Genomic DNA, 11,539 nt, shown 5'->3' on the forward strand with positions numbered 1-11,539 from the left:
TAAGGCAGAGTCTGGGGAGCAGTCTAAGAAGCGCAAGAAATGAAAACAAAAGAAAAATAAGTCATCAGCCCCAGAAGCTTCTGAGCCGGGGCCTAAACCAGAACCGCTGGGAGTGGTAGCCCTGCACCACCACGAAGACGCGGCGAGCTCAGGACGGTTCCCAGCGGAGACCCATTCTAGCTGAAGAAGGAAATAGCGGCAAGAAGGATGAAGGTGGGGCCGGTGGCACCTCCCAAGATCACGGTGAGAGGAAACACAAAGATGAACCTCCAGCTTCATCCTGCCAGCGAGGAGCTAGCACCAAACGGAGCAGCCGCTCCAGCCATCGGAGTCGACCCAGCAGAGATGAGGATAGTGATCGTGCTTCGTCACGCCGGCTGCACCTGAAGTCTCCACCCCAGTACAGTGAGGAGGAGGGAGGAGGGGGGAGCAGGGGGTGGAGGAGCCGGGCAGCGAGCACTCCCGCAGCCGCTCACGGCCTGGCCGGCGCCGCTCCTCACGCCGCTCCTCCCCGGCCTTCTTACTCAAGTAGCTCAGACGCGTCTTCAGACCAGAGCTGCCAGAGTAGGCCGCGCAGTTCCTCTGGTGACAGCTACAGTGGCTATAGTGACCGATCACAAAGGCACTCCAATAGCTCCCATGACTCGGATGACTCAGACTAAGCCAATTCCAAGCACCGGTCCAAAGCGCACAAATACTCATCTTCTGGTGATGACCACAGCCCCAGCTGCGGCCAGTCCCGGCGCCTGTCTCAGAGTCGCACGAGGGGGCGATCGAGGTCCCACAGCCGGCGGCGGAGCCGGAGCTGCAGCAGGGGCCGCGGCACACCTGGAGCCCCTCCCAGAGGTCAGGCTCCAGGAAGGGATCATGGGGTCACGAGAGCCCCGAGGACAGGCGGTCTGGTTGTCGAGACTTCATTCGCTTTAAAATCTACCGCTCCCGGTCGCCCCACTGTTTTCGATCGGGTTGGGGAGGAGGCCCCGGGGAGAAGAAGAAGATGGCAGAGGGTTAGGCCCACCTTCCCAGAACAGCAACATCGGTGCAGGAAGAGGGTCAGAAGGTGACTGCAGCCCTGAAGACAAGAACTGTCACTGCCAAACTACTGGAGAAGATTCAGTCGAGGAAAGTGGAGAGGAAACCCAGTGTGAGTGAGGAGATGCTGGCCACCCCTAGTAAAGCTGGCTGAAGCTCAAGGACCCTCCACAAGGTCAGTTTGGGCCCAAGCTCCCACCTTCTCTTAGCAGTAAGCCTGTTCTTCCACCAATAGGAAAGCTCCCAGCTTCCTGAAAGCCTAGCCCCAAGAAATGTGAAGAGTCTGGCTGAGAAAGGGGGAAGAGCAAGAACAGTCAGACACAGGAGAAGGGCCTCCAGGGAGCAGAGATGCCCCATCTGGACATCAGCTCCCCTCAGAGGAAACAGCCAGCCCCTTATCAGACCTGCCCCCAGAAGAGCCAGAGTCTGAAGAAGCCACTGCTAATCACCCTGTGGCTCCGCTAGGCTCCCCAGTGCACTCTGACTGCTATCCTGGGGACCCAACCATCACCCATAACTGCTCCCTGATGCCAGTGCTGGGGACACCCTCGAGTCCTCGGAGAGTGGCAGCCAACCAGGCCCTGTGGAACCCGGCTTGCTGCCTACAGCGTCAGACCTGGAGCACTTCCCCAGTTATGCACCTCCGGGGTCGGGGGGAAGCCTAGGACTGACTCAGCTGATGGACCGAGGTGCTTCCCTAGCCCCCCAGGGGCTGGAGAAGCACAGCAAGCTCCAGCAGGCCACACAGCACACACCCAGAGCAGCTGCTGGCCCAGCGAGCAAATGCCTGCCCAGCCTCTGCTGCCCCAGCCCAGCCGCTCCAGCCTGGCAGCCCGTCCACACTCAGCAGCCAGCCACAGCCTCTGCCACCTCCGACACAGCCACTCAGCCTGTGTCCTACAGCATCAAGCCGCAGCAGCTGCCGCCGCCATCGGCATCCACCCGTACCCTCACCCCAGCCCTTGCCCCAGTACATCATACTCCCCAGCCTCACCTGATCCTCATTTCCTTGTCCCACCTTACTCACGCAATCATCCCTGGCCACCCTGCCACCTTTCTCACTAGCCATCCCATCCACATCATTCCCGCCTCAGCGGTCCATCCTGGGCCTTTCACCTTCCACCCCGTCCCACATGCTGCCCTCTACCTGGCCCTGCTTGCCTCGTGGCCTGCCGCAGCAGCTGCCACCACCCCCGCCTTCACCCACTGCTTCGCCCCATCTTCTCAGGTCAGGACCTGCAACATCACCCCAGCCAGGGCACATGAGCTGAGGGATAGAAGTCCAGGTAGGGCCAGGGAAGGTGGCCCATAACTCTTCCTTTGGGAGTGTTGAGCCATTAATACCAGCAAGTAAAAGCTGGGATGGGCTGTCTGACAGCCAAAGAATTGAATTATGACTTGCAGGGGTGGTTTTAGATTTGAGGTTTGCTTTGGGTTTACTCTAAAGGGTTCGCTCTAAAATCTACTGCTATCCCCAAAAGGGATTTTGTTCCCTTTCCCCTTTCTGTTTGCCCCTCCCTCGCCTGTGTTCCTAAGCTACAGCGCACCAGGAAGTGCTACCCGCCCCTCTGCAGCAACACCGCCCAACAGTCAAGTTGAAATATTCCCCTCCTCCATCTACTTTTTATACTCTGCACTTCTAGCTATACATTTTAAAACATTTTTCTCCTTTCTGGCTGGTGGGTTGTCTATCTTGTCCTGTCTTCTCAGTGTCTTTGACCTTGGTGACCTTATTTATCCAGAGTGAGGTGGAAACGGGGTCTGATCTGGAATTAGATGCCACTCAGGCTGTCATTCGATCCACTCCCCACACAAAGAGTCACACATTTGGCACGGTTGTCCTCGTGTCCGTCACCCCAGAAGAGACACCTGCATATCCCAGAAAAGAAGATCGTGTCATGAATAGAAGCTCTGCAGGACAGAGTCGCCCACGTGCTTCCCCAGAGAGGAGCTCGTGTGTCCAGCGGTTGTATTTTCTTCTGTCACGTTGTTGCCTTCTTAATTTACAGGATTTTTTAATGTAAACAATCGCACTGAACTCTATAAACATAAATGCTGCTTTTTGTAGTTCATATAAAAAGATTCCATATTTGTAGTATACTGCAATCATATTTTTTATATCCAGCACTTTAAGTGATCCTTGTTCTGGTGGCTTTATGTAAATATGTTTGCCCTAGTTAAATTAAGAAACTTTAAAGGTTATAAACTGAAAACAAAAAAATAAATTATTTGTTTTCTGCTAGATGCAAAAAAGAAAGAAGAAAGAAAGAAAAGAAAGAAAGAAAGAAAGAAAGAAAGAAAGAAAGAAAGAAAGAAAGAAAGAAAGAAAGAAAGAAAGAAAGAAAGAAAGAAAGAAAAGAAAAGAAAAGAAAAGAAAAGAAAAGAAAAGAAAAGAAAAGAAAAGGAAAGAAAAGAAAAGGAAAGAAAAGAAAAAAGGAAGGAAGGTAGGAAAGTAGGAAAGTAGGAAGGTAGGAAGGTAGGAAGAAAAAAGAATCACCACCAAGCTAGACTAAAAAGGTTATAAACAGAAATTCTATTTCCAGATATCTAGGTATTCAAAATAGTCAACAGTTAACTATGAGTTTCCCTGGCTGGTGAATGGGATTAAATGATATTACTTACATAAAGAAAAAGGTCTTTGAAAAGATGCAATCTTAATTACTTCACTAGACCTACGTCTCACAAAAAATCAGTTAGCTAGTTGTCTGGAATGGCACAGGCAAACTAATCAACTAAAGAGATTTTTTTAAATAAAAATTTAATTACTAATAAAGCTGTAAAAATGGATTAAGATTTCCTATTTGGTAACATTATTAACATAAAAATTTTTATTTGCTAAATCATAAAATATTTCAGTGTGATATATAACTACCTGCTCTGTAAACAAGTTCTACTCAATGCAGCTGGTCTGCAAACTGTACATTACTGGTCTGTTTTGAAATAAGAAGCTTTTGTAAGAATGCAATTTAATATACTGTTTCCTTCATCAAGAAAATTTTGCTCTGAAAAAATTTCAGATGGACTAAACAGTGTGCTTACTAATTTAAATGCTCTACATTCTAATACAAGCCTCTGTATCACTGCAGACTAGTAACTAGCATTTTATAGACAGGCAGAGATCAGTGAATTATATTCAGGGTAGCACTGTTCTAAAGTGCTTCCTGGGTTTTAATTCAAGTCTACTGAATATTTTTAAACACTTTCTGCATGAAGTGTTAGAGTTTCTGTGCCATTTTCCATTCTGCAATTTATTGGAATTAATACATATCTTGTTACTTTCCAGATGTCACCAGTCTCCATATTTACATTACAAAATTTTAATGCTGGTCAGAAAGAAGGCTTGAACATCCAAGACAGTAATATACTGATAAATTTTTTAAAGTAAGAGATTAAAAATTATAATTTAAAAATAGCTCATATAATAGCACTTCAAAAGGTGAAATTTGATAATATATTTGTAAGTTTTGAAAACTTTGTTTTATATTAAAAGATCTAAAAATCATTCACTTTTCAACACTAACCTAAATATTCCATCAGTTGCTCAGCAGTTATGATTTCCATTGTCGGTGGAAATTTCACATGAAAAACAAAATATTTTTTATGTAAAATCAAATGTTTTGGTGATTAAAGTGTTTCTTTAGTCAGAAACACAAGTTTGTACATGTGCTATGTGTATCTACTATATGTATACAACATTCACATTTTTAAGATCTTTATAACCAGTCTTTAACACAACAAAGTCAATCCTATCACCGTAAAACTTAGGGTGATAAAAGGTGAAAGGTGCGCCTTTCACCACCCACCCTGGTCATCATTAGGTGCCTGCAACAGCGTCCTGCATGGTAGAAAATGCAATTAAAGGGCAGGAAGAGACACCAACAATTTGACAGGTCACTCATGGGAGCAGTTCTACTGAACACAGCCTTGAACACAGCTCAGTATTTCATCATTTCAGTCTACCATGGCCATTTATATTGTTGAATAGCTAAAATGAATACAGTACAAAGGATTACTCATAAACTGAAGGATTCATACTATATGAGTCCAAATGTAAAATTTAAAAAGAGGCAAAATTAAACTATACTGTTTAGAGCTGTACACATATAAAGAAAAGGAAAGGGCTACTATAAAAATCACAACTGTAGTTAGCCCTAGGATTTAGGGAAGGAGTTATGGTTGGACTGGGGCATACAAGAAGTCTCTGAGACGGTGGCTATGCTCCATATCCTGACTTGCCTGCTAGTTCCACTGTTTGCTTCATGATAACTTGTTAAACTGGACATCTCTGTCTCATGCACATTTCTGTATGTGCTGTATGTCACAATAGAAAGGTTAAAAGTAAATACATATATTATAGTCATATTTAAGTTTCAAAAGTTAGTTCAGCTACAACACATTAGTTTAAATGAATTTTTTCAAATTAATTGTCAAATGAGTTATCTAGGTATTACAGCCAATGACTGTAAATATTTTAGCTGACTTACTGAAACACATACTCCTTGCTATATTCATAGAATAGAAGAAAATAGATACTGTAGGGTCGAAACTCAAAGTAATTAACATATAAATGACTGGAGAATAGCAGTATAATTAAAAACTCTTCAGGAATGATTTTCTGTTCAACCAAGGACATATTTTAAATGATCAATTTCTCTAACAAGTCCCCCATGCATCAAAGAAGGTGCTCTGGGCATTGATGCTATGGTTCATAAGGAAACAGTATGTCACAATTTTTTGTTTGTTTTAATCAATGAATAAAGTAAGTCCTAAAAAAGATCCCAGTAAAACAGAATACTATGAGACCCTCTGAGAGCATATGTGCCAGTCAGGACTTGTGAGTTAATCATCCAGTAGATTATCATTCAGTGAAAACCAAGCAATGCCATGGAAGTTTTAATCTTGATTCCCAATTATTTTTATTTTCTGGGACTTTTTAAAAATAGTAATACTTTTTTTTTTGAGTAGTTTTAGGTTTACAGAAAAATTGAACAGAAAGTACAGAGTTCCCATATATAGTGTATTTTAAAACTGAAACTCATTGGCAAATTATAGTCTCTTGCTTGTTTTTCTAAATAAACTTTTATTGAGTGTCACTCTCATTTGTTTATGTACTGTCTTTGGCTGCTTTTGCACTATAATAGCACAGCTGGGTCTTTGCAACAGAGAGCGTATGGCCCACAATACCTAAAATATTTACTGTCTGATTCTTTACAGGAGAAGTCTGTTGATCCCTGAATTAGGTGATTTTAACCGCTATTTAATAATATTTTATCAAGGTGTTTGAGTACAACTTTGAAGGTCAAATATTTAAACAATTAATTTATATACACTGAATATTTATGTTCTGAACAACTGTCAAACCAATTGGAAAGTCCCATTTACACCTAACAGTGTTTTGTAAATAAAATGAGACCTATACATTCTTTTACTCTAGGCAGATTCACTGCAGAAATATATTCACCAGAAAATCCCCCAAACAAACAGCTTATTCTTTTCTGGTCAATGCAGTAGTCCTACTATAAAGTTGTCAAAATAAGGAACCAAGGCACTAACAAGTATATGTATTCGGGAAATACATTCTCAATTCTAGATTTCTGCAAAGAGACGATTTCAGGGCTTACTCTTGAAATTTCCAAATAACAACTGCCTACCATGTCTTGCTTCAAACATCTGAAATAGGAAATGACATCTATACAGATTTTTAGAAGTGGAACAACAAAAATGCAAATATTTTAACTGACTTATTCACAAGCAAACTCAGTTATATATTCATTTCTTGAATCTTAGCCAATAAAATATTTTGGTTGTTCATTAAAACTAGGGACAGAAGACTATAATAGTAAAGAAATGCCTGTTTCCCACTAACACTGAATCTTTGCAACAGAGACCAAATGACCCAAGGACAAAAATAAAAACAAAAGCTTCTGTTTAAAGTATAAATAATTTGACACAACATTGTAAAATGACTGTAACTCAATAAAAAAAAGTTAAAAATAAAATATTAATAATATCCTAAACAGGAATGTAAAACATTCCAAAAGTGATATGCCAAGATTTTGATACCTGTGATTTTGATATTCTGAGCAGGGAGAGAAATGCAGAAGACTCAGTAGTAATTAGGAAATAAAAGCAGCTTATACAACTGATGGTAAGTATAAAAATGACCAGCCAAAGAACATTGTTAATGTTTAATCAGAATGTCAATTAATAAGTACTCAAGAAATACAAAGTTTAAATTTTAACACCTCCTTAAAGCTGGGAAGATATACTTGAGGAGATTTTAAAAAATTTAGTATTTACAGAGCAGAAACAAAATAAAGACTAGAAAAATGGAAAAAAATCAATGAAACTAAGAGCTGGTTCTTTGAGAAGATAAACAAAACTGATAAACCTTTAGCCAGAATTATCAAAAAAAGAAAGAGAGAGAGAGAGAAAGAGGGAGCCCAAATCAATAAAGTCAGAAATGAAAAGGAAATTACAACACCACAGAAATACAAAGGATCACAAGAAACTCCTGCCGACAACTATATACCAATAACATGGACAACCTAGAAGAAATGAAAACATTTCTAGAAATGTGCAATCTCCCAAAACTGAACCAGGAGAAAAATATGGACAGATCAATTATAACTAATGAAACTGAATTAGTAAAAAAAAAAAAAAAAAAAAAAACAAAACCTGAAAAACAAAAATAAAAACAAAAACAAAAAACTCCTAACAAACAAAAGTCCAGGACCAAAAGGCTTTCACAAGTGAATTCTACCAAACATTTGGAGAGGTTAACACCTATCCTTTTCAAACCATTTCAGAACCTGCACAGGAAGGAACACTTCTGAACACATTCTAAGAAACCAGCAACACCCTGACACAAAACCCAATGAAAATATCAGAAAAAAAAAAAACAGGTCAATATCACTGATGAAGACAGATGCAAAAATCCTCAACCAAATATTAAATACAGTAAAAAGATCAAACACCATGATCACGTGGGGTTTATCCAGGGATGCAAGGATGGTTGAGTATCTGCAAATCAGTCAATGTGATACACCATATTAACAACCTGATGAATAAAACACATAGTCATCTCAATAGATGCAGAAAAAGGTTTTGACAAAATTTAACATCCTTTTTATGATAAAAACTCTCAACAAAGTGGGTACAGAGGGAACACACCTCAACATAATGAAGACCATTTATGACAAGCCCACAGCTAGCATCATACTCAATCATGAAAAGCTAATAGCATTTCCTCTTAGATCAGGAACAAGACAAGGATGCCCAATCTCACTACTTTTATTTAACATACTATTTAAGCCCTAGCCACAGCAACCAGACAAGGAAAAGAATAAAAGGAATCCAAATTGGAAAGAAAGAAGTAAAACTGTCACTGTTGACAGATGACATAATATATACATAGAAAATCCTAAAAATACATTCAGAAAACTACCAGAACTCATCAATGAATTCAGAAAAGTTGCAGGATACAAAATCAACATATAGAAATCTGTTGTATTTCTATACACTAACAACAAACTATTAGAAAGAGAAATTAAGAAAACAATCTCCTTTAGAGTTGCAGCAAAAAGAATACCCAGGAATAAATCTCAGGCGGTAAAAGACCTGTACACAGAAAAGTGTAAGATGCTTATGAAAGAACCTGAAGACAATAGAAATAGTTGGAAAGATGTAACACACTCACGGACTGGAAGAATTAGTATTGTTATATTCCCACACCACTCAAGGTAATCTACAGATCCAGTGCAATCTCTATCAAAATACCAATAGCATTTTTCACAGAAATAGAACAAAAATTACAAAATTTGCTTGGAAACAGAAAAGATCTTTGTAGCCAAAAGTTTTGAGAAAGAAGAAAAAGCTGGAGGTATCATGCTCCCTGATTTCAAATCACACTACAAAGCTACAGCATAGTGCTGGCCCCAAACAGACACACAGATCAAAGGGACAGAGCAGAAAGCCCAGAAGTGAACCCACATTTACATGGGCAATTAGTCTACAACAAAGGAGGCAAGAATATACACTGGGCAATGGACGGCCTCTTCAATAAATGGTGCTGGGAAAACAGGACAGCTACATGCAAAAATAAATAAATAAATAAATAAACTGGACTATTTTCTCATGCCATGCAGAAAAATAAATTTAAAATGATTTAAAGACTTAAATGTAAGGCTTGAGATCATAAAACTTCTAGAAGAAAACATAGGCAGTATCTCTTTGACATTAGTCTCATTAATATTTTTCTAGATTATGTTTCCCCTGGCAAGGGAAACAAAAGCAAAAATAAACAATTGAGATTATATCAAACTGAAAAGCTTTTGCACAGCAAAGGAAACTATCAACAAAATTAAAAGCACACCTACTAAATGGGAGGAGATATTTGCAAATGCTATATCCAATTAAAGATTAATATCCAAAACATACAAAGAACTCACACAATTTAACATCAAAACAAACAAACAAACAAAAAACCCAATTAAAAAATGGGCAGAGGATATGAATAGATATTTTTCCCAAGGAAACATACAGATGGCCAATATCACATGAAAAGACTTCCAATATCACTAATCATCAGGGAAATGCAAATCAAAACTACAATGAGCTATTTATCTCACAACTGTCAGAATGGCTGTTGTCAAAGAGACAACAAATAACAAGTGTTGGCAAGCATGTGGAGGAAAGGGAACCCTCGAGCAGTGGTGAGAATGTATATTGGTGCAGTCACTAAGAAAAACATGGAGGTTCTTCAAAAATTAAAAAAAGAACTATCATAGGATCCAGTAATTCTATTCCTGGGTATTTATCTGAAGAAAACAGAAATACTAATTCAAAAAGATACATGCACCCCAACATTCATGGCAGCATTATTTATAATAGCCAAGATATGGGAGCAACCTAAATGGCCATCAATAGATGAATGGATAAAGAAGATGTGGCACATATGTGCAATGAAATACTACTCAGCTATAAAAAAGAATGAAATCTTGCCATTTGAGACAACATGGACGGACCTGAAAGGTATTAGGTTAGGTGAAATACATCAGAGAGAAAAAGACAAATACTATTTGATTTTACTTTCATGTGGAATCTAACAAACAAATGAATGAACATAACAAGACAGTAACAGAGTCATAGATACAAAGAACAAACAGAAGGTTACCAAAAGGGAGGGGGATAAAGGGAGGAGAGAAATAAGTGAGGGAGATTAAGAGGTACAAACTTGCAGTTGCAAAATAAATGAGTCATGGGTATGAAATGTACAGTGTGGCGAATATAGTCAGTAATTAGCTGATACCTGTTTGGTGACAGATGGAAACCAGACTTACCATGGTGATCATTTTGAAATATATAGAAATATTGAATCACTATGTTTTGCAACAGGAACTCACAAAGTGTTGTAGGTCAATTATACTTCAAAAACAAACTCATAGAAAAAAAGATCAGATTTATGGTTACCAGAGGTGGAGAGTGAGAAGAGGGGAAATTGGATAAAGGCATTCAAAAGGTATAAATGTCCAGTTATAGGTACTAGGGATGTAATGTACAACATGATAAGTATAATTAACACTGCTGTATGTTATATAATAAAAGTTGTTAAGAGAGTAAATCCTAAGAGTTCTCACAAGGAAAAAAAATTTTCTATTTCTTTAATTTTGTATCTATATGAGATAATACATGTTCACTAAACTTGCTGTGGTGATCACTTCATGATATATTGAAGTCAAATCATTATGCTGTACATATTAACCTTATATAGTGTAAATTATAACTCAATAAAACTGGAAGAAAAAAATGAGTATTTGCCAGTCTGTGCTCTTTAGGAAAGTCAGAACAAAAATTAAATATATTGAACTTCTACTAAATGCCATTCAATTTGCAAATTACCTTAATCCACAACAATGTTACAAAGAAGTTATCTTCATTTAAAGGATGAAGACATTAAAATATTAATTTGTCCAAAGTAGTAGAGCTATGATGTGCCTTGGAGGCTGACTCCAAAGCCAATCACCCCTTCTATTATACCACCATTTACAGACTTTTAAAAACAGCAACACTTAAGTTTTGCACAGTGGCAGTATCATAGCCGGTGAGGTTTATCCAAGGCATGATTATTGCTAATTGAAAAACAGCAACACTTTCTTTCAATGCAATCTTACATAAAACATAATCTGAAATATATTTTAAATGAAGAACTGACAGAACTCTGTGACCAATGAAAAGTGGAGTATCATGGAGAAAGAATAATTGAAGTTGACTCTAACGCTCAGAACACTCTAAAACTTAAGATCCATACAATTAATAAAAAATAAGAAGTTGGGTAAGGGAAGATAAGTTTATGGAAGAAAGTGATGTCAGCTTCATAAGTGTGAAGTTTAGGGTCACACTCAAACAAAGTTGAGTTGGAACTCAGGAGACATTTTAAATTTGTCCATGAATTATCTCATTTCTGTGCTGTAGTCTATTTTTGCATTATTTATGGTAAAATGGACCA

The 11,539-nt window shown here is 39.0% G+C and overlaps 2 pseudogenes; both read left to right on the plus strand.

Moving 5' to 3' along the window:
• Nucleotides 1-207: 207 nt before the first annotated feature.
• Nucleotides 208-2,298, plus strand: LOC141575395 (G patch domain-containing protein 8-like; annotated as a pseudogene).
• An 8,807-nt stretch (nt 2,299-11,105) lies between these two features.
• On the plus strand, nt 11,106-11,238 carry LOC141575504 (U4 spliceosomal RNA; annotated as a pseudogene).
• The last annotated feature ends 301 nt before the right edge of the window (nt 11,239-11,539 follow it).

The sequence above is a fragment of the Camelus bactrianus genome, chromosome 28 (assembly GCF_048773025.1).
Source record: "Camelus bactrianus isolate YW-2024 breed Bactrian camel chromosome 28, ASM4877302v1, whole genome shotgun sequence".
NCBI lineage: Eukaryota > Metazoa > Chordata > Mammalia > Artiodactyla > Camelidae > Camelus > Camelus bactrianus.